Here is a 23,745-nt window from a genome sequence, read left to right as displayed (position 1 = left end):
CATGTCTCTTGGACTCCATGAATAAAAACTCAAAAGGAGGAGATTAATTATGCCTTCACATGTGCTTTTGATAAAAATCTATGGCTCTTGGGTAGTATTGCCAACACAAGTGGCATAACTGTATTCTCTGTATGTATACATGTATATATGTAATTTTAGGTTAGCAACAGTATGTTTTCTATGGCTATTTCAAACATCTTGGTGGCATCTATGTGCCCTCCCTCCCTCCCTGTATTTGGTCCCTTTCCTCCCTCTGAACTAACTGCCCATTCTGCATTTCCCCATTGATTTCACCTGTATTTGTATCCTCCATTTCCCTCTGTAGAGCCTCTCTTCCACATGTCATGATACCTTTTCACTATGCTAGTTTCTGTGGTTACTCCATGATATATACTCACATCTGAGAATCTGAAACTAGGAACTGCAAGAACACAACACATGGTATTTATATTTCTGGGTCTGGGTTACCTCACTCACTATTTTCATCCACTCATCTGAAAATATCATGATTTTATTTCCCCATAGCTGAGTAGACCTCGACTGTGTATGTAGCATGTTTTAATTATCCATTCACCACTTGAAGGACTTTAAGTTTTTCTAGCTACTGTGAATGGGGTTGCAATGAGCATGACTGCACAAGTATCTGTGGAGTAGGGTACCAAGACTTTTAGTCACATGGCAAGGAGAGTTATTAATGGGTTATAATGTAGATAGCTTTTTTAGCTTTTTGATTCTTCACACTGATTTCCAGAGCATCTGCATCATTTTGTAACTCCACTAACAGTGAATAAGGTTTCCACACATCCTCACAACCATGTACTGTTGGTTGTTTTTTTTATCTTAGGCATTATGACCAAGTAGGACTTAAGTTCAGCTTGCATAGCTATGGTCCACAGCCTATTTTTAATTGGGTGATTTGTATTTTATGTTTTTTTAAACTCTTTTTTAGTTCTTTGTATATTCTGGATACCAATTCTCTATCTGATGCTTAGCTGGCGAACAGTCTCTGCTACCTCTCTAGCTTTCAGGAAGGTGCTGTGCAAACTGCCAAGGAAGAAAACCAATAGACCTACCTATCTGTGATGCCTATGAACCACAACAATGACCATAAATGCAAGATATCCTTGATGCTTCAGTAGTGGCACTTATATCTTGGTTATAAGCAAAAGCCATGTAATTGAACTTAAGGCCTACTTGATAGAAAGGAATTTGTGCCAGTATTTATAAGCATAGCCAACTATCTGTGCCTGGAAAGGCTGTGGGGCCTAGAGGAAAATCTACTACTGCCAATTATCCTAAACCAGTATAATTTCTAACTGCATTCTAAATATGTATCCTATCCTTACACCCACAGATAAGTATAGATCTCATTTCTCATCCAAGAAGATCTTTTTTTTTCCCCAGAGAGCATTATAGAAATCTATACCAAGTCAAAACGTAGCGAACAATTGACCTCAGTGTGCTCAACTACAACTGATACATTTATGGTACAGTATACATCCCAGGCTCAGGAAACATCCAAAGAGGAAGACAGAACAGAGAAAAAAGAAAAAAGAAAAAAAAAACAAAAACAAAAAACAAAAAAACAAAACCATAAGATCAGGAAAGCTATAACCATGAAATCTCAGCATTATAATTTTCTAAGCAAGACCTGAACAATGACAACATCAGTTGACATGCCAGTGTGGATGAGGAAAATGTGACAAGGCCCTACCCTAGACAAAGCACTATATGCAATTAATGTAGTCAGAGGGAGAATTTGTATTCCTCTGGGGACAAACCCCCTAAACAAGTATGCGAGAGGTCAGCCTTAAGAACATATATGTAAGGACAACATAAAACAAAACCAGCAGGTGTGTGTGTGTGTGTGTGTGTGTGTGTGTGTGTGTATCTGCATACATATGTGAAACAATAGTCAAGAAAAAAAGGCCATGAACTTGGGAGGAGAGGTAGGCTACAGGACACTAGCCTTGGAGTAGTTGGAGGGAAGAGATGGAGGAAGGAAATGATGTAACTACAAGACCCTATATGAAATTCTCAAAAATAACTTTTTAAATCTATTTGTGGGGGTGGGGGGCATAGAGCTGTATCTTTACCTTTCCTTAAAACATTCCCCAAGCTACAGACAGAATTCATGCCAAATTGGCAATGTTTAACCTTCTAGAAAAGTCCTTTCCTCTGTCAGCTAAGAAGACAGGTGGCCTGGCTCTGGTCCTTGTTGGTTTGTGTTTCTGCACACCTGGCCTCAATTGTTCCACCTCAGGTGAAGTGGGTGGGATGACGCTTAGCTGTCTTGCAGCAAAGAAACGGACTTAGAGCTGTGGTTTGCTCCAACCCCCCGGCACCCTGATTGAGTGGATGGGCGGGCAAGGACCAAGGGAGTCTCAGGAGGGAGCCAAACAGAAGCATAGACAACGCAAACACAGACTTTAGAGTCTAGAATAATTCCTGGAATTAAGATCTAGTAGTTAAATGCTGGTTAACACCAAGGCAGGTGCTCCATCTTGGCCGGACGATTGTAAGCACTTGGATAAACATTGGTTGTTGATTTAGTCGCACTGTTTTAAGAGTGTCAGTTTCCAGCCTTCATGTAGAGTTCGCTAATTTACTCTGTCCAGCCCCTTACTTATTTATTTACTTGTAAAAATTGCAGCTGAGAATGTAGCAGCCAATGTTAAAGGAAGATTTATGGTTCACATTGCCTGTGTTGGTTTGGAAGCAGCAGTAAAAGGAGACAGCCTGATCAGTTCTATAGCTTATGTATGGGGAATAGAATTATTCATCTCTGAGGTTTGATTATAAGGAGAAATCAAAGAGTTTCAGTTTGTTTTGTGTGCAAACATAACTATGTATAATAATACACTAAGTCAAGAAAATTCTTCTGAAATGTCAGACATGGAATAATTTCAGACAGTGAAGTGGATGCTTTGAGAATAATTTTGAGGTGTCCATTTACTCAAAAGCAAATGAATGAACAAACAAACAAACAAAAGACAGTGAATAAGTTGCTCCAGTCATTGGACAAGATGGTGGCATAAGAGAAAGAGTGGACCGATCCCTGATCACAGGGAGTTTGCCAAACACGGAGTGGGGTTGTCAACACAGCCAGCCAGACTTTCACCAGGCTGTGTGTGGGAAGGTGATGGTATGCACAGGTGTTATGGGACCCCAGATTAGGACTGCTCCTATTTGTGTGCTACAGAAACAGCCTCAAAAATGGGATAGCAGACTTAGAAAATGAAGTCAGAGACACTGCAAAGAATAGTGTCTGTGAAGCGTGCTAATGCTCACGTCTGAAAAGCTAAGTTTAAAGAAATTTCATCTACCTATTTTTGTATCAGTTGTATTTGGTTGCTCTGAGAATTGTAACTGGCTGGACCTTGATTCAAAATGAATAAAGAGAAAGATGTTGTGAAAAACCTCCTATAATTAAAAAGGGCAGGGACTATATGTACTTTGGACACATTCACGTCCAAGTCTTCAAATGCTGGCATCTAAAGTTCATGGTGGTACAAGCCTTTAACCCCAGCTAGTGTTAGGTATATACAAGTGCAGCTTTATAAGTTCAGGGCCAGCCTGGTCTACTTGTCTACAAAGTGAGTTCCATTTCTCCCCATGTCTGGTTCTGTTTTCACCCATGCATCTTTACCTTTCTGTGCATGGAATATTCTAAAAATCATGATGACATCCAGAAATATTGAAAAACAATGAAAACTAATACAGCTTACTACCACATGTTAACCAAAGTCCCAGGAAACACTCCAAGTGAGACTGACTTCAGATGGCCAAACCTGGGTCATATGGTCATTACAGAACAAAATCTGTTCACCTAACCAGGTGTACTATATGCAGAAAGACAGTTCCCTGTAGGAAATGGGGCACTTTTATGTGAGAATATTTACTGAATAGTGCCTTGTACGTTTATCGTTGTATATCCACATGACTATCAAAAATGTCAAATCTTTTTCTCTTATTAAAAAAAAACTACCAACTTACTCAAACACTCTCAGATACTCTTAGAAACTAGTGATTTGTTAAAAGAAGTTTCCAATGCATATTTGAAATCAACATCTCTGCTTGGGAGCACAGAGAAGACTTATACTAGTCTAGGGTCTCCAGAAAATAAAACCTACAGCATGGACAAACAGACAGGAAGAAAGATTAATAGATATAGGAATAAATGGATAGACAGATAGATAGACCTATAGATAGGTAGATGATGATTAGGATAATAGATTGATAGATAGATAGATGGCTGCCTATAGAAGAAATTAGACGAGAAGGTTGAAAACTAGACAGATGGAAGACCAGATTATATACTTACCAGCAGGAAGTGGTTTGGGCAATATGGAGGCTGAGGCTCCAGAGGGACAACAGTCTACAAGATGGAGACTCAGGAATCCCATAGGAGGCCTGTCCCTTAGGGATTTAGGCCAAGATAAAGTCTTTCTTACTCAGTTTCTCTTCTATAGTCCTTAATGGACAAGGGTATGCCCACATGCATAGGAAAGGACAACCTGCTTTGCTCTCCCAATTCAAATGTTAATGTCATCCAGAACCATCCTTACAGACACACTCCCAAATAATGTTCAGCCCAACAGCTGGGCACCCAGTGGCCCAGTCAGGTAACTAGAGAGCCTGGATTCATTCCTAGAGTTGCAGTTAAATCCTAAATATGAAGGGCAAACATGGGGTGAAAAGCAGAGGTTTCTACAGTGTCTCTTTCACATATTAAGGGCATTGTAATTAGGTAGCACATTATTCCTGCAGGATGCCTTCATGACGTTGTAATATGCAAAATGATTACAAGTAAGAGTGAAGTCATTTTGCTAAAAAGCCCATGTCATCTGGTATAGTGTGTCCTATACATTAACAGAAGCTAAGCCCCGAATGGATGAGAAAAAAATAAAATAAAATGAGACACTACTAATACGCCTTATTTGTAATTGGAAAGGATCTCAAGTGCTAATTGAAACTACTTTCTGATTGTTCTCATTTATCTGCTAGTGTTTCCCTGAGCACTCCGCAAATAGAAGAGCGTGTGTGTGTGTGTGTGTGTGTGTGTGTGTGTGTGTGTGTGTGTGCTTGTTTGAGTGTCTGGGTGCCTGTCTGTGTGTGCATGTCAGTGTGTGTGTGTGTTGTCTGTGTGTGTGTGTGTATGTATGTGTGCATGTCTGTGTGTATCTGTGTGTGTGTCTGTGTGTAGTATTGTGCTGTTTCATTTCTGTGGTTCACTCAAAGTCTGATCTATTACACTAATAATCCACATCTGGAGAAGTGGAAATGCCTCCCCCATTCCAAATTCAGACAATGTCCATAAAAATGCTCTCACATCTTCCTGTCTTACAATACTTGTCTTTAGATTTTTGATAAAAACTTACAGAACCTGTAATATTTATTTATTTGTGTGTGTGTGTGTGTGTGTGTGTGTGTGTGTGTGTACTGGTACATACTACGCTGTGCACATGGAAGTCAGAGGACAACTTGTGGAGTCTATTCTCCTTTTCCCATGAAGTGGACTTTGTATATCAAGTTCAGATCACCAGGCTTGGGAACAGGCACTTTTACCCACTGAGCCATCTTGCCAGAATTTGTAGTTAGGTGATGATTCTCCATTTATTCTTTCATCTGGAATATTCCCAAGGAACTTCCATCTCATCAACTACAGTAAGTTCACTTTGCATGAATAGTGAGTGAATAGTGGATGATCTGTAAGAAGTTTCAGTTGAGGTTTGTTCTAATTATCCATAACTATATATTTTATTTCTCTGATTTAATTTTATTAAACCTAATTCACCCCTTTTTTTTGTTGTTGTGGTTGTTCAAGGCAGGGGCTTTTGAGTGTAACAGGCCTGATTGTCCTGGCACTCACTCCTTAGACCAGGCTGACCTCAAACTCACAGATCTGCCTGCCTCTGCCTCCCAAGTGCTGTGATTAAAAGTGTGTGCCACTTGGTTAATCCAATTTTAATTGAATATTTTATTTTATATCCAAAGCCAGAGGCCTATATTTAAACCATTGTGTTTTCATCCCTCTTTAAAACAAAAACAAAAATATAGTTGACTCCTTTTCTCCAGCAACTGAAATATTTTGAAGTCTATTATGTTTTGAAATTATCACCTTTTTTTTTCTCTTTCACCACTGCATATTGTATTGTCTGGGGTTAAAACAAAGCTTCAAGGATTTCCTCATCCTTTGCCACATTCTTCTCCATTAAATGGCCTCTGAAGCAAAATATCTGCCCCCCGCACCCAGGGGTCAGACATGAAGGAATGTGTCCTATCACCCTTCCCGTGCTTTGCTCTCCTTTAATGGTTTCTATGAACAAGAGGAAGTGGGTAATATTTATAGCACACGTTTTTCCTTGAAGCGCTCAACACAAGTAGAAGATGGGGGTGCAGTAGTTCCTTTGTTGCTTTCCAGTGGAGGTGACCCTTGTGGACCTGGATGATCTGCCTTCAGTGAATCTTAAAAAGTGATCAAGAAGAAAATTGATGTGTTTTGTTTTTTCAATTCAGTCTTCAAAAGGCAAAGGTTCAAAAAACATACACAAAAAATTGTGAGGTGGCCCAGTATGTACATTATTGCTGGCCAAGCCGGACAGTATTACTTCAATCCCAGAACCATGGAAAGATGGAAAGGAAGACTCGATTCTACAAAGTTGCCCTCTGATCTATAAAGCCACACTGTGGCAGGTGTGGGTACATGCACAAATCATAACAAACAAGTTAAAAACTCTCAAAGGCTTCTTTTTTCCATCAAAATATTAAATCAAGTCTTACTGACTTCTTTTATAAAATATAAATTTTAATTAGAGGATTCACTCTTCTTATTTTCAAAATCTAGCATTAGGTTATAGTAACCAAGACAGAATGTCAGCTGGCAGAAGAAAAGATGAATGTGTCAATAAAATAGACATAATTACCCAGACCCAGAACCAGAGAGAGCTATGAGTTGGCCCATCCCACCATCCTCCCCATCTATGATCTGCTGGAGCACATGAAGGGGTTGGTCTTGCAGAACCAAAGCTGTAGGATCTCCATACCATAGGACAACAAGATATCCAAGAAGAGCCCCAGTAAGGGCTTAGTATTGATGATACAGCAAAAAACAGAGACCTCAAACTAGACCAGCAACTCACAGCAGTGAACACTTGTAAGTAACAATCTATGGACTAAAGGACTGTGTGACTCACTGTGTCACACTACAGCTTGCAGAATGAGATCTTTCTTTTCAATTTTATCTTGTTTTATCCTGGTGGGGAGGGTGTTTGCAAGGCTAGAGTGTGGATGGCAAGGGACAGGGAGATGAGTGGGATTGAAATGAATGATGTGAAATCTAAAAGGAATCAAAACAATTTAAATTTGAAAAAAAAAAATGGAATTTGGAGCCCAGAAATATACCCACATGTTTTCGGTCAATCGATTGTTCTTAACACAAAGCCCTGTTTTCCTTTATTTCAAGTACAAAAAAAAGTGAATTGTTATTATGGGATGTTTGATAAGTCCATTGACAAACCAGCAGGTTCCTTTCCCACTGAATATACACAGTGGAGATACACAAAATCTGTGTGTTTTATTTACCAGAATTTGATAGTGTTCAGTAGAATAACTTTCTTAGGCATAATATTAAAAATGTATAACATAGGCCCATTTTAGAACCAAGATTTAAGATCAGTTCCAATTCGAGGATGGTGAATAGGAACTGGAAGCTGTCTCAGTAAGAGAGGCTTTGAATTTTTTGCCATTTGGGGATGGTGTGGTAGAGGAAAAGGACGATATTAAGCTTAGGTAAGATGGAAAGAAGATTAAAGATTCTTCAGAATGGCAGGCGTGTTCATCTTGCAGTACAAGGGTTACATGCACGCCAAGGTAGTTAAAAATGTAACACAAAAATCAACTTGTAAAAAACTTGAGAAAAATTTTTTTTGCATTGTTTTGTAACTTTGAATGGATCTAGAGCATGAACTTTGTAAATAACAAGGTCATATCCCCATGTCAAAATAATGGCCCCATCAGACAGAGGTTGTCCTTGGCGTGGGTACATCCATAGACAAATTGTAAGGGAGAGAAAAGCAAAAGGAGTCATTGATACATCTCTTGCTTAGTTCTTGATTATTGCAATTTGATTCCATCTCTTCTGTCTTCAGAAACCTATTTTCCTCAGGTTACCAATGTGATACATTTACCAAGCACAGAATCATATTTTTACCCTTATGTTAGATGATGTTTCTGTATTATATTGTGCCCCTGACTCATCCTTTTATGTAATTCTACTCCATGATTGCTTAGGTGGTTCCATTCATCTTAATGACTGTGCTGGCTGGTTTTATGTCAACTTGACACAAGATAGAGTTATCAGACAGAAGAGAACCTCAATTAAGAAAATGCTTCCAAAAAAAAAACCAAACAAAAAAAGAAAAGAAATAAAATCCTTCCATAAGATTAAGCTGTAGGCAAGCCTATAGAGCATTTTCTCTATTAGTTATTGATATGGGAGAGCGCAGACTAGTATGGGTGGTGCCACCCTGGCTTGTGGTCTTGAGTGCTGTAAGAAATCAGGCTGAGCAACACGAGGAACAAGCCTGTAAACAATTTCATTACTTCTGTTTCAGTTCCTGGTTCCAGATCCTCCCAAGAGAGGCTGCCATGACTTCCTTCAGTGATAGACTCACAATCTGTAATGTGAAATAAACCATTTCTTCCCCAAGTTACTTTCAGTCATGGTATTTATCACAGTACTAGAAACCCCAAGACAATGATTTTTCTCTTGTTTCTATGATTTTTTAATTTTAGTATCTTATCACCCACTCCAGAAGCTAAAATTTAGCACTTTCATGTCTTACTTTCTAAACATGTTTAATTATTTATTTCCAGACAGAATTTCTCTGTATATTCTTAGTTGTCCTTGAACTTACTCTGTAGACTTGGCTGGTCTCGAACTCCTAGATCCAGTGCTCAGACTAAAGGTGTGCACCACCACCACCCAGATGCTTACTTTTCTTTTTGACAACTTTATTTTGATATAATTGTAATAGTGCAAAATCACCTTACTTGAAAATATACACTGAAATTCTTTGTTCACTCACAGAATTCTTCAGTGATCACCATAATCAACTTTATAATGTTTTAATCACCTAAGTGAGAAAACCCCTCATAAATTGTCCATTCTTTTCCATTTCTCCAGCTTTCTTTCCTTGTCAAGCCCTAGCAACCATCAATCTACTTTGCATCCCAGTCAGTTTATCTCTTCTGCATGTTTCAAATAAATTGAATCAATTATATGAGTTGTTGTATTTTTGTGAGTAGCTTCTTTCACTTAGCAAAATAATTTCAAGTTCATTCATAATGTGGTATGTATCAGTAATTTATCCATTGTGTGTTATGCATGTTCACATGCATAAGCCTATGCATGTGTACATGCAGGGTGGATCTAAAAGTTGATGCTGCGTGTCTTTTTCTTTCTTTGTTCACTTTATATCTGACCACACCCTCCTGTTCCAGCTACTCTAGCAAGTTGAGTTAATCTAATTAGCTGGTTTTCTCCAAGGATTCCCTATCTCTACTTCCAGAGAACTAGGATTATACTCAGGCTGCCATGGCAGCCTGTTGTTTGTTTGTTTTTTATGTGGATGTTGATGATCTGAACTCAGGTCTTCAAGCTTATGTAGCAAGTATTTACCTACTGGACCCTCCCCTCAGCCTTCCTTTTAAAATCACTGAACAATACTCCATTATACAGACAAACCTGATTTCATTTTTCCATTTATCAGTTGATAAAGATTTAGACTACTTCTTAAAATAGCTGGGTTGTGGAGGTGCAGGCCTTTAATTCCAGCACTTGGGAGGCAGAGGCAAGTGAATCTTTGTGAGTTAAAGACCAGCCTGGGCTACTGAGTGAGTTCCAGGATAGACTCCAAAGATACAGAGAAACCCTGTCTGGAAAAACTTACATATAGAAAAAGAAGGGATGGTCAGGGAGACACCATGTAGCTACTGTAGAATATGTCAGAACATTACTGGTAAGTCACAGCCATTTGGTGATACACAGAGTAGTAAAAATTGGTTAAACTTAGTTGTGAGAGCTAGTCAATAATATGCCTGAGCCATTGGTCAAGCAATTGTGATTAATATTAAGCTTATTTGGGAACTGGAGGGTGAGACAAGAAACCTCCAAGTACAAGCTTGTCTCTTCTGAATACTGCCACCAGTATTTGTTTATAATGCTTTTTATCCTCTTGGACATACAGCTAGGAGTAGAATTGCTGTGTTAGGTGTTAACTCTATGCTTAGCCTTTTGAAAAACAGCCAGAGTTTTCTTTCAACAAGATCACATTGTTTTATTACAAGTTCTCCACATCATTACTAATACTTGTTTTTTTTTTGTATATTGTTTAAGTTTTATAATCATATGTATCTTGGTGTGTGCAGGGTAATTTAACATTTTAGTTTGGCATTTTCTAATGTATTGGATACATTACAATTGATGTAATAAAACACCACAGCCAGGCAAACTCCTATAAGAAAGGGTTTGTTTTGGGCTTTATGGTTCCAGAAGGATAAAAATGTCCATAGCAGTCATGATGGAGAAGCTTGGCAATAGGGAGACATGGTGACTGGACTTAGAAGCTGAGAGCTGAAAGCTCACATTTGGAACCATAAACATGAAGCACAGAGACTGAAGTGGGGGTCCTGGGAATCTTTGAAGACCCAAGCTTGCTCCAGTGACATGCTTTCTCTTCCAAGGCCCTGCTACCGCCACCACCTAAGGCTCCCCAAACAGCACCACCAATTAGAATATTCAAATGTCCTAGATTATGGAGGATGGCTCGTTGAAACCCCAAGCATCTAATAGTTAATATTGTCTTTTTTTCCTTGCACTTAATGACAACATTTATATTTTCTTTAGAGAAATATCTATTGAAATACTCCCATTTGCCCATTTTAAATAGATTATATTTAAATGTATGTATAGCTAAGTTCTTTAATTTGTGAAGGTCTTCCTCCTCTGGACACTCTATGTTTTGCTTGCTTTGTGGTTCCCTTTGAAGGACAAAGGGTTTCCATTCTCACAAAATCTAATCGATCTTTTCTTTTGTTTGTTTTGTCACTTGTGAGTTTGTTGTTCCATCTAGAAAAGTAGTTAACAGAAGTTCTCTGGTATATCTTTAGTTCTTGCATTTAGGTCTGTGGTCTTGCACCAGCATTCCTGCATGGTGTCTAACTTTTTTCTCTCAAGTCAGGGTCTGATATACACATTATCCTTGGAAAAAAGAATTCTGACATTTTCTGGACTCAGTTTTTTCAACTGTGCTTAGAGTGCACTGTAACAGTAGCAGTACATATCACATATGTAACAAAAATTTGTTCCTGATACAAGAACACTGGAAGCCTGAGATCAAGGAGTAGACACATCTGTCTAGGTAGGATCCATCTTCTGGTTCACAGATGGCCATCCTCTTGTCTAACTTTACATGGCACAAGTGGTGGGTGATCTCTCTGGGTTCTCTTTTTTAAGGGTATCAATGAGCACTCTGTCTTCAAAGATACCATGTTCAGGATTAGAATTTCACAATATGAATTGAGCCAGGTGGACAGAAACAGTGTGTCTACACATATCTACTCCAAAGATTGTCTCGTCTTTGCTTTAGTTAAAGACCTTACTGCTTTGAGGGTGTGTGTGTGTGTGTGTGTGTGTGTGTGTGTGTGTGTGTGTGTAAGTAGGTAGAATGACGGACTACATTGATTTTTGTATTCATAAGCTTATGCTGGTGTGAGTGTGTATAGATTACCTCCACTTGTTTCCTGTGTGGTGCCTAAAACAACTTTTCCTGAAAATGACTTTTTCCATAGATATTTAGAAGTTTCAGAGGAATTTGTTACTTTTCCATACACTAGAGGACTAAATTCCTAAACACCACCTACTTGCTCTATTCTTTGGGAAGCAGATGCTTAGGAGAGGACCTAGTAACTGAAATGTGGAGAGCTCGCAAGTGTGGAGGGGCACACCCCGGATCCCTGTGCTGGGCACAAAGGTAGGGAGATCAGGAGTTCAAGACTGATGTGGGTTAAATGACACCTTGACTCATAAAGGCACTTCAAAACTAATAAATAGGAATTGGTGCTAGAGAGGTGACTCCATGGTTAATCAGGTTGGATGCTCTTCCAGAGGGCCAGGTTTGACTCATCGTACTACACTCTAGTTCCAGGGGATCCAGTGTTCTTTTATAACCTCCATGGGCACTACATATACATGGTGCACAGATATACATGCAGTGAAAACACTCATACAAATAAAAATAATATCTTCATACACACACGTGTATGAATTTTAAGTGTAAAGTGATCCTACGAAAATATGGGAAAGATTAAGACATCAATGAAACATATGTTCCAAAGAATACTAAGAATATTGCAAAATTTGATTTGCTTGTACTTTAGAAGAGTTCAAGCATTAACTAGTTCTTTAAGAGACAGAAGTATAAACACATTAATATTTCAGAAGGGGATTTAAGGGTTCTATGAAAAAGTATCTAAAATTAATTTATTCTGAACCCCACTGATTTCTAAACATTTGTTTCTTTCTCTAACCAAATAGATACTGAAGAGGAATGAACCATTTTCATAGTCTGTAGAGATTCCATGCCCCATTTAGCCAATGTCTGATTGCTCTGGGCACTCTACCTCATCTTTCACTTGGTTCACAATTGAGGATGATCCCATGTGACCATGCCACATCACCTGATACTAGAAATACTAATCAAAGCTTCCAGGTGGCATAGGAATAGTAAATATTTGGGCCAAGATATCTCTTGCTCCTATTTTATATTTTTGTAGTCTACACACACATCAAAGAATTAGTCTATTCTGCACCCGTGTTCAGAATCAAGGCAAAAATGCATCATTTAGCTAATAAAAGCAACATTCAGCAAGATAGGGACGAATGAAATCAGAAAGAGCAGACTAAATAAGTAGGAATGGAGCAACACCATGAGGACTAATGTGACCCAAGGATGTAGTCACTAAGAGTATTCAGCTGGGCCTGAAGAGAAATTGCCTTTTTGCTTCAGCTCTTTGGGACAAATGTTCCTGCCTGATTTGACAGAAATGGTATTTTCTCTGCAGATACCTCTGAGCCATAGTCTGAGACACAGTGATATTACTTGCTGGAACCAGCTCTGCCAGTATGCTTGAATAAGCAGAATTATTCCTTTAAGCCATCTGAAACGGAGCTGACTTCCCAATAAGCAAATCATAACACAGAAGAATGGAAAAGACAAACATTGCTTCCCTCCAACTAGTGCTTACATTAATCTGATTAATTAAAGCATGAATGAAAACTATTTACTTGGTGCCTGTTGTAAAAGAGCAGCATTAAATTACTTCTTCACCCTGGGAGACACACTGCGATTTCTGGCTCCCTTTCTGTTTTTAGCCTCATTGCTTTCTCATGTTTCCCACTAGTGGAAGCCGGGCAGGACATACCCATTGAAGAGGGTTGTGTGATTTTGTTGGTGACTGAGTTTAAAGAAAATCGGGGTGATTTTTTTTTGTTTCATGTTGAAATGGATCACAATAGTTTCACCAGAAGAGCTTGGGTGGGGGTCCCCAAAGAAGACCTAAAAGAAAGCAAGAAGATAGGAATCATTTGTACCTTTCTGAGGACTTTGCCATGTTTTTAATTCCCCATACAGACTGGTCTTATCCAGTCAAATTTTTTTTCTAAAAATTGTTTAGAACAAGCAGGTTTTGTTTCAATATCTTACCTGCTGTTTCTCTACAAAGCTTGCTAATTTTGTTTCTGTTGAGTTTCTTTCAAAGAAGGATGCTTCAGTGGGCGGTTGTGGTGACATGTGCTTATAATTCAAGGACTTGCTACATAACAAGGCCTTGCCTCATAAAAAGAAAGATGGAGAGAAGAAGGAGTGGGGGAAAGGGGAGGAGGAAAGTCTTCTTAAATAGTCTTTAAAATATAGGTACCTTCATCCTGAATGAGGTAACCCAGTCACAAAAAGCTGAACATGGTATGTACTCACTCATATATAGATAGAACAAAGGATCACCAGCCTATAATTCACACTGTCAGGGATACAGAGAGGAACCTAAGAGATTCATACAAGGTCCCCACAGAAGGGAAAAGGAACAAGATCTCCTGACCATTTTGGGAGTGGGGGGGGCAGTGAGTGGAGAGGGAGTTAGAGGAAAGAGAAGGGAAGGAGAGGAGAGCATGTGGGGCCAGGAAGATTGATTCAGGTGATAAATAGATGAGAGAAGAAAAAAGCAATACCATAATAGAGGAAGCCATTATAGGTTTGAAGAGAAAACTGACTCTAGAGAAATGTCCAGAGACCTACAAGGATGACCCCCAACTAACAATCTGAGCAACAGTGGAAAGGCCACCACCTTAAATGCCCTTCCCTGATAATGAGATAGATAACTAACTTATATGCCATCATAGTTGATGGAAACAGAAGCAGACACCCACAGGTGAACACTGAGCCAAATTCCTGGAATCTAGTTGCTGAGAGGGAGGATTGATAAGAAAAGGAGTCAAGACAAGGGTACAGAAACCCACAGAGACAACTGGCCTGAACAAGTGGTAGCTCATTGACTGATAGGTGGGAAACTAGCATTAGACCAACTCAGACTCCCTGAATGTGGGTTAGAAGGCCTGTGCAGTCTAAGGGACGACTGACAGTGGATCCAGGATGTATCCCTGGTGCACAAAAGGACTTTGGGAACACATTCCCCATGGAGGGATACTCCCTTAACCTAGAGGCAGGAGGAAGGGCCTATCCCCTACTCCAAATGACTTGACAGATTTTGTTGATCCCTCCTGGAAGGCATCACCCTCCCTGTGGAGTATGGGGGAGGGGAATGGGAGAAAAAGGGAACTGGGTTTGCTATGTAAAATAAGAAAAATAATAAATATATAAAAATATAGGTACCTTATGACATCTGGTCAAATTTGTTTAAAAAATGTTTCTTTCATTTGGGTTTCATGCTGACTTTAGAATCTATCTGTAACCTGACAGTGTGTGTCTATGGTAGTTATATTGATGAGACCGGAACGGTTAGAGAGGGTTTGCTCCCATGTCTTTGGGTTCACACAGCACATTACTGGAGGGACAGAGTAAGAAAAGGAGAGCTGCAGAGCTATTTCTAGTGTCACTCTCATCCTTTGCTTCTGCCCACAGTGTTAATAATACTTTGTTAAGCACCCACACTCGCACTTTCATCCCAGCTGGGACTCTTCTGGTTTGCAGTTTGCCTTTTGATTTCACAGAGATTGAGTAAATGGAGGAGGTGCTTGCAATGGCAGAATTAAATAAATAGTGATAACTCGATGTGGCAGTGCAGTACATCCATGCCAGCTGAAGGAAAAACAAGCAAGTTGAGTTCTACAGATGCTGTTATCAGTCTCTTCCTGGCAACAATTTTAACACAGTCTCATAGTGGTTTATGATTTCAGAAATATCCGTGCAAGCATGTGATGGAGTCTCATAGCATCCTTGTGCAGTAAGGAGAGAGATGATCAATAATACTGTGTGCTAAGGGACTTGGCTTTTAGGTAGTTGGGGGACTCTTCAGAGCCTCAGTGTTCAACATCAGTGGCTTGCCAGATGGATGATATTGGAAAACGGAAATGAAAGAAAAGAAATAAAAGCTGTTTCTAAGAAAGATAGTACTCTGAAGAAGAGAGAGGGGGAGGGATGAAGATCCTTGTTGTAAGTATTCACCAGAGTTTAAGCTAAGAGAACATCAAGGAGATGTGGTAAAAGTTTCTCAGCAAAGACCAAAGAATGTAAGAATGTTATCACAAAATACATTGCTAAATTCATATCCTTGAACAAAAATGAGTCACAGAATGGTTTTGAGAAGGGACAGTTAAGATAAGTTATTGTTTAGTAAAAATTATCCTGAAGGATGAAGAGATAGCTCAACAATTAAGAGCATTGTCTTCTTTCCCCAGGTCACAGGTTTGATCCCCAGCACCCAAATTGTCAAGACCCAGGATATCTAACACCATCTTCTGACCTCCACAGGTGCACACCAGGTGCACAGATGCACATGCAAGCAAAACACCCTACACATAAAATAAGATAAAATAGAATAAATTAATTCTGAGTATAGTTACTAATGATTAGCATACAGCATAGATTTTTTTTTTCAAATTTTCATACTCCCAGTTGAGAACTAATATCATCATCCTACCCAAAGTGCAGTTTCCAACTTGCCAACTGTAAATCTCTCTCTCTCTCTCTCTCTCTCTCTGTCTCTCAAAATAATTCACTCTGGAGGAAAGTGGGTGGGGTTTGTTCTAGTCTAGGAGGAATCTTTAAAATGTGCTTGAAGCTCTATTTAAAAAGAAAATGTCTATAACTATTAGCTCGGTAGATATGAAGCCTCAATTCCATATTGGCTTGAATTAAACATAATGCTCTATAAACCCTTGTGGGATGGCAATTGTGGGGGAGGAAAGGAAGAGACACATTTAGATGGGAGGAGCAAGGGGACTGGGCACAGGCATTCTGGGGAAACCTGAGCTTTGTTGTTCTGCCACACACAACTGCCATTCTGCTTGTCCCAGTGGCAGAACTCCCACTCACATATTTTAAGCTCTCTATGCTGGTACCCTGTTCTAAACTTACAAGGCTGGATGACTCCTTACTAACAAGTGTTAAAAATACTGATTGTAGCTTGGGAAACTTTTTTTTTTAATGTGTGGGTGGAGAATTTTCCTTCTTTCCAAAGTTCAATTGAAGAAAGCTTTTTTATTCTTATTTTCAAACATACAAATTTAGAAGCTATAAGATCAGTTCTCTGAAATTATATGGATTCACTGACTTTTCCTTTTGGTACCTCTGACAATAAATGCATGCCAGGTTCCACTTCACTAAGTATTCTGACCATACTTGAGGTGATGGTGACAACTAGAGATCCCTTCATCTTTTACAGAGTACATGAGTTATACGGGCTGCTGCCTTTATAACTAGAGCAACTTGATAGACCGATGTTTCCAATAGTACGTGCTGTAGAACATTTGTCTCCAGACATGGACAAAGTAGGAAAATGACTTCTTACAGAAGGATCTCTGCTAAAGAGTCATCCCAATTCATGTTAGGCCTTTAAAGACCTGAAACATATTTTAGAAACAAGTAAGGATTTTCAGTTTATTATTTGCTCTCCAGTTCTCTCTCCCCATTACCTAGGATGTTGGCTTAAATGTAAGGTTGAGAGCAATATTTGAGGAATGAAAAGAGCTAGAAAACAGGCCCCAAAGACAACCTCATGAAGCTGAGCCCATCTTAGCAGTCTGTTCTCTCCAGGGAAAGATAATATTTTACCGTCTTTTGAACTTAGGTGTTTTCCAGTTTCTATTGTTATACTATTCAGCTTATTCATCATGTGTTATACTCAACATTCTTAAATTATCTTTATTGTTTTTCTCATTTTGTTTGATGTTTAATACTTATACTAGTAGATATAGCATGTTACATCAATGCATGCATTTTGCTGCCTGGGGGACCAGCCTCCAGCAGCACAGGGCTCAAAAGGAATTCATGGAATCAGTGTACTATGACTTTTTTTATCTGAGGGGTTAAGGAAAATACACACATTGTCTTGATGGTTTCTTGCAGACCTTTTCTTTGTTTTTTTTTTTTTTTTTTTTTTTTTTATTCTGATTGTAGATACTCTTTTTTATCTCTATCCAAAGATGTCCCTTCTGTCTCTTGGTGTTTTTCTTTTATCTTTATTCTTCCTTATTCTCTCATTCTTGATGTTTTCCTTCTAACTCTATCTTTATTCTTTCCCTTACAGTTTATATACACCTGCAAAATATTTCAGGAAATACCAAAATTACAATTCTATTTTTCAAGTGAATGATTACAATGAATGCAAGTTAAAAAAAAAGTATGTTTCCCATATCCCCATATCCCTGGCATGATTAAACCTTTTACAAGGTGAAAAACAAATTATTCCCCCAAACCCACTTACATTCATACCCTCGCAACTTGTTATAGATTAACAGAGTGTAAGCAAATATGGTATTCTTCTCAGTCAGTTTTACTGCATTTTGCAGTTACAAAGAAAGGACCCATCACTTTATTACTTACCTTGAAAGGCAATCTTATAAGGAATCATAAAAGAATCGCAAACTTAAACTTTTATACATAAAAAAAAAGAACCAGGCGGCTCTACTTTAAATATTTAGAATGTATACCCACACATAAATTTTTTTTTTATATCAGGAGATTGAGGCAGAAATGGGTATAAGGAATTAATCATCACTTTTGGTGATCAACCAATCCTAGCAAAAAAGGCATCTTGTTCCCTGGTTTTAAAGAGTTCCTCACTCAACTGTATGCTTTTCTAAAACTTTAGATTGTTTTCTTGGCTTTTTGCCTCAAAGATATTTGGCAGAAACACATTAGTCTAGCTTTAAGTTATTTTCAAAGTTTTGTTTCAGCTATGATGTACACCAAAACCTATGAACACATTTCCCCACACAAAGGTTAAAAGATTCAAACCAATTGGCTCCTGGGACTCAATTGTTTTTCTTAATCATTAACCTAAGCCACAGTCTATATGACTTCTTAATAGAAACTCATGTGTTCTAGCTGTGTAACTTGTTTATTTTTTTTATCATCAAAACTGTATTTAACTAATGTTATTTTCAATTAAACTGCACAGCTTAAGAAGAAATCGTCTTCGTAATAATCCACAGGCAAAATTGCCCAGAAGAACAGGATGTTTCCATGAGATAAACACACTACATTGTAGGCAGTGAGGATCTCCCCACACCCATTCACACCATGCCAGATACCAGAGAGAGATGGAAGCGACAAACACATAAAGGCACAGCAGAAGCAAAAGACGTTCTGGAGTCGGTGGTCTCTGGGCCTTGCCTATCTGAGATTCACCCATCAGGAATTCATCTCCTGGTTGGCTGACACCTCAAACTTCAATTGCCACCCGCTGCTCCTCTGACACAGCCACTACCTCATGTATGCAATGCACCCACTCATGACAATTAGATCAGATATTGTATATTGTATCCATCACCTCATATCTATCATTTTCTTATGCTGGGAGCATTAAAAATGTCTCTTAGTTATTTTGAAATATAAAGGTAAATATTCTTTATCAATCATCAATCATTGTTATTTTACTGTTCTTTGAGTATTAGAAATAAACCCTCCTGCACAAATGTATTCACATGTTTTGTACCACATAACTTCAGACACCTTCACTATAAAAATCCATTTGTATCTTGAAAATAAAATCCCTAAGAAATACATGTTGGACAACTCTGGGCCTGCCAAAGGCATCTTTGATTCTGGTTTATTGACTACAACCCAGGCACTGGAATGCCTTAATCCATGATTTTCCTCACCATTCTGTTTCCTGGTTTGTGCTTCTTTCTACTCCCCATCAATCTAGGACGTAGATTCTGTCTTTCTAGTGTCTTTTCACAACCCGTACTTTGGCTTCTGGACCTCATTTGGATACAAGATATAAAGAACAAAAGGGAATGTTGAAGATGACAAGAATACTTTAAAGAGTAGGGCTACCTGAGCTGGAAGTGACCTCTCCTTCCTTCCTAATTCTTCCTTCCTTCTTTCCCTCCTTCTTCCCTCCCTTCCTTCCTTTCCTCCCTCCTTCCTTCCTTGCTTCCTTCTTTTCTCTGTCTTTACTCCTTCCTTCCTTCCTCTCTCCCTCTCCCCCTCTCTTCCTTCCTTCCTTCCTTTCTTTCTTTCTTTCTTTCTTTCTTTCTTTCTTTCTTTCTCTCTCTCTTTCTTCCTTTGTTTTAATGTTGGTCACCAGTCAGTCACATGTTCCTATAACCTGTCAGGAAACTAAGAATTGTAGTCTCATTATGTGTTGGGCAGTGCAATGAAAGGTGTTGTGAACAAAGAGCATCATCTCTATGACTCAAGAGCTTGGAAAGTGTTAGATATTCATATTATCAAGTGGAATGCTTCTTAGTTGTGCTCTGCTTTGAAGACTACACTAGATATTTCTGTGTGGGATAGGACAAAAACTTAAGTTCCCATGGAGAACTGCTCATTCTTTCCAGTCAGGCATTAGCTGGTTTGGTGGAAATTTCTAAACTTTGCTTGGAAATCCAGTGGACAGGTTATTAGTCCTGTCTGGAAGTAATGCTTCTGTTAAGTCATGGTTTTAGTCAAAGTTCTCCAGAAAGGCATGATCAGAGGGAGATGGAAAGGAAGTAAGGAAAAAAGGAAGATGAAAGGTGGTAATAGATGGTAGATAACAGATAGCTATAGATGATAAGTAGAGGATGGATACATTATAATCAGATGGTAATAAGTAGCCTGACTTAAGATTTATTATGAGAAGTGACTCATGAAATTATGGAAGCAGAGGGAGTCCCCAGTAAGTCATCTTCAAGTTTGAGTACCAATGAAGATGGTAGCATGGCTCAGACAGAACTATGCTTTGTGGACTAGAGAAGCCAATGATATAAGATCTTAGTATGAGGTCAAAGGTTTGATAATGAGGTAGACCACTGAACCAAGTCCCAAAGTCCAAAAGCTCTGGAATCTAGAAAACAGATATCCAAAGGCAGAAGAAAAGAGGTATCTCGGCTCCTGCAAGAAAACAGAAAAAGTTCCCCTCTGTGTTTTGGTTCTATCTTGGCATCTAGCATTTGGATAGTACCTTTCCACACTGAGTGAATGCAAATTTTTTTTCCCAGTCTATCCATTCAAAAATGTCAGTCTCTTCAGAAACATATTTAGAAATAACTTTGTACTGTCTTCTGTGTATTCCTTAGTTTAGTTACATTGGTACCTAAAACAATAACCATAGACATCTTTTCTGGGGAATAGTTTTCTCATTTGTGGAAAAATCTTTACTTCTTCATCTGACCACAGGGTCTTGTTACAAAAGAGCTAAAGTGGATATAGGAGCCACCTACCTCTCATTTAGAAATCATTTACCACACCTCTCACTGATATTCAAATTCTTGCAAATCCTGGGAGATTTTTGTCTTCCAAGGCAACTGTCCACTCACAAAGATAACATTTAAATTCTCTTGTGTTGCACACAGAGTAATAGCAACAACAATTAGACATTTATTTTTAAATCTTTATTAAGTCTTTTTTTTTTCTTCCCCTAGAACCACTGTGAAATAGAAACAACTTTCTGAATGGCTTACCTTTCTTAATGGCTTATTGTCTTAATATGTATCTTAATCATCGTTCAGATGTTATCTTTCCTTGTTATGTATTCCCATATATACAATGTGTGTGTGTGTGTGTGTGTGTGTGTGTGTGTGTGTGTGTGTTTGCTTGCTCCACTCTTTAAACACATGACCGACCTCATCATCAGAACTCTACATCTCAGTGTGAGTTCAATTTGAATCTCAAAATTGGTTTTCTTTTATTCTTGGTATTTGGTATTTATATCTTTGTATTTAGTAAGGTGGCTTTGGACCTGACTGTAAATATGATTTAGGATATTTCTTATCAATATTCTTTTTTCTTTAGCATGTCCAGTACGTCTATGTGTGTGATGTATGTGTGCACATATATATGTTAGTGAGCATGGGCATGCCAGAGGCTGAAGCTGGGAATCTTTCTTTCTCTATCATAGTCACCGTATTTTTCTGAAACATGGTCTCTCACTGGACCTTGGGGGTCAAGATTTTGTTTTTGACTGGCCAGCCACTGAGGCAGAGGATGCACTTGTCTCTACCACCCAGTCATTGGTGGTACCACTTTTTAGGTGGGTGCGTGGGATACAAACTCAAGTCCTCATGCATGAGTAACTGAAGCTCAGCCCTAGCAGTACAGGGGATGCTTGCGTACATGTGCCCAGGAGTGTGTAGACAATTTGAAATGAAGCATCAACAACTCTGGTTTATGCAAACGTATCTTGTCATTTCTAGTACTTTCTGGTTAGTAGTAAGCAACTATTAATTTTACAATCCTGCTTGTTACCTTTACTGATTCAAAAAGGCAAAATGTGTGTGTAAGTTCTTTGAATAGACTTGAAGCTTTTGCTCACCCGAAAGGTCTGTCGCCTTCTACTCTGCAAAGTGGCCTGGATGGTCTGATGACTAGCATATGATGGCCAGACATTACTTTCTCAGGAAACCCCATTTCTGTTTATTTGGGATGCTAGTCCTGCTGGGTAGAAGGTTCTACTAGAAATAAAGTCTCCTTTGAGGCCTGGATTACTATTTGATCTGTGCCACTAATTGATTATGACTGTTCACAGACTGAAGGCATCACAGGTTGTCCAAGGCCCTTATATATTCTTCCATGTACCAGTGTATATCTCTGGCAATATATAGTGTGTCTTTGGCTATATATCTTGATAGTGGCATTCTATTCTGATAGCAGACCTTTTAAGCTATTTCTTTTATTTCAATTACTATTTCTACTTTAGTATCATAGTGACTGTCTGTTCTTACTTGGGGATTCTGTATTAACAATTTCAGACCAAGAAGATGCCCACTTTTGTCAAATCAAAGGGACAAACAGTTAATCTAAATAGATGTGTCTTGGTGAGCTTTCTGTCCCTACAACAAAATAACTTCAGTAACTAATTTATGAGAAGGTAAGTTGAAAGCCAACTTAAGAAAACCAGATCAAACCAATTAGTTTAGGCCTTCCTTGGAGAAATAAGCGCCTATGATTTCACCTACTCATCCCATGGAGACAATTCCAAAAGCTTTTGCTGAGATCAATTAGGAACAAGATTCCTTTTTCCTACCTCATATTCTGTAGGCCACTGAGAACTGAAATTGCCAGAAAGCAAAAGCAGAGATTTACCTAAAGCACATGAATCAAGTAACCTTTGGTTTTTTAAAGCTGGTAATAACTATCGTCAGTAATAACAGAGATGATTTGCTTAGAAAAACAATATAAAATGTGACCATAAGATCTATTTAAAAAAGGATGGACTTGACAATCAGTCCTCTGCCAGTGAGAGGTATTTTTGTGAACTTTGCTGAGTATATTGTGGTGTAGGGGTCAGAGAATGTGAGTTTGTATAAATGGTTCTTTACCATGCCAGATTTAGTTATTTGCTCCAGGAAAAAAATACACCTCCCAATTAGCAGTGTCAGGACAACCTAAACGTACTCACTTTCCCACAGCAGGGAGCTGCCAGCTAGCAGAACTGTATTTGTGGAGACACTCTCAGGGGCTTGTGAGGCTTACAGCAACTGTAAGGCCCCCTCTTGCCCCTGGGTCCTAGAATGCTGCTATCTTATAGGAAGTCAACTTCTGCAAAGCAAAGAACTGAGGGGGGGGGCTCGCTGTGAGTCTCCTTTTCCTTCACTGTCCCCCATCTTCCACTTACTAGTATCTTGTGAATATTTAATTTCTATTCACTCTCATTCCTTCTGTTTCCTTCTCTGCTATTCCTTCCATCTTTGGCAAACCAGTTCTTAAATGCCACAGTGAAGAGAGATGTTCCGGAAGAGAACCTTCCATTGCCACCTCACCCTACTGACTCACAAAACTGATGAATAACTTAGGTAGAGGGCAAAATTCTAAAGGTCAGTAGAATTGTTTCCTCAGTGTGTATCTTCTTCTCAGCCCAGAAAGGATACAAGTGCCAAGGACTAGAGTCTGAGTTAAGCTTAGTGTATGCCATTTTTAAGCACACTCCTCCCCATCTTTAAAAGAGAAAATGATATGATATGTTGTGCTGGTTAGGTTTTGTCCATTTAAGAAAACTAGAGTCAGTTGGAAGGAAAGACTC

The sequence above is a fragment of the Phodopus roborovskii genome, unplaced genomic scaffold (assembly GCF_943737965.1).
Source record: "Phodopus roborovskii unplaced genomic scaffold, PHOROB, whole genome shotgun sequence".
NCBI classification, from domain to species: domain Eukaryota; kingdom Metazoa; phylum Chordata; class Mammalia; order Rodentia; family Cricetidae; genus Phodopus; species Phodopus roborovskii.
This window is presented reverse-complemented; position numbering follows the sequence as displayed.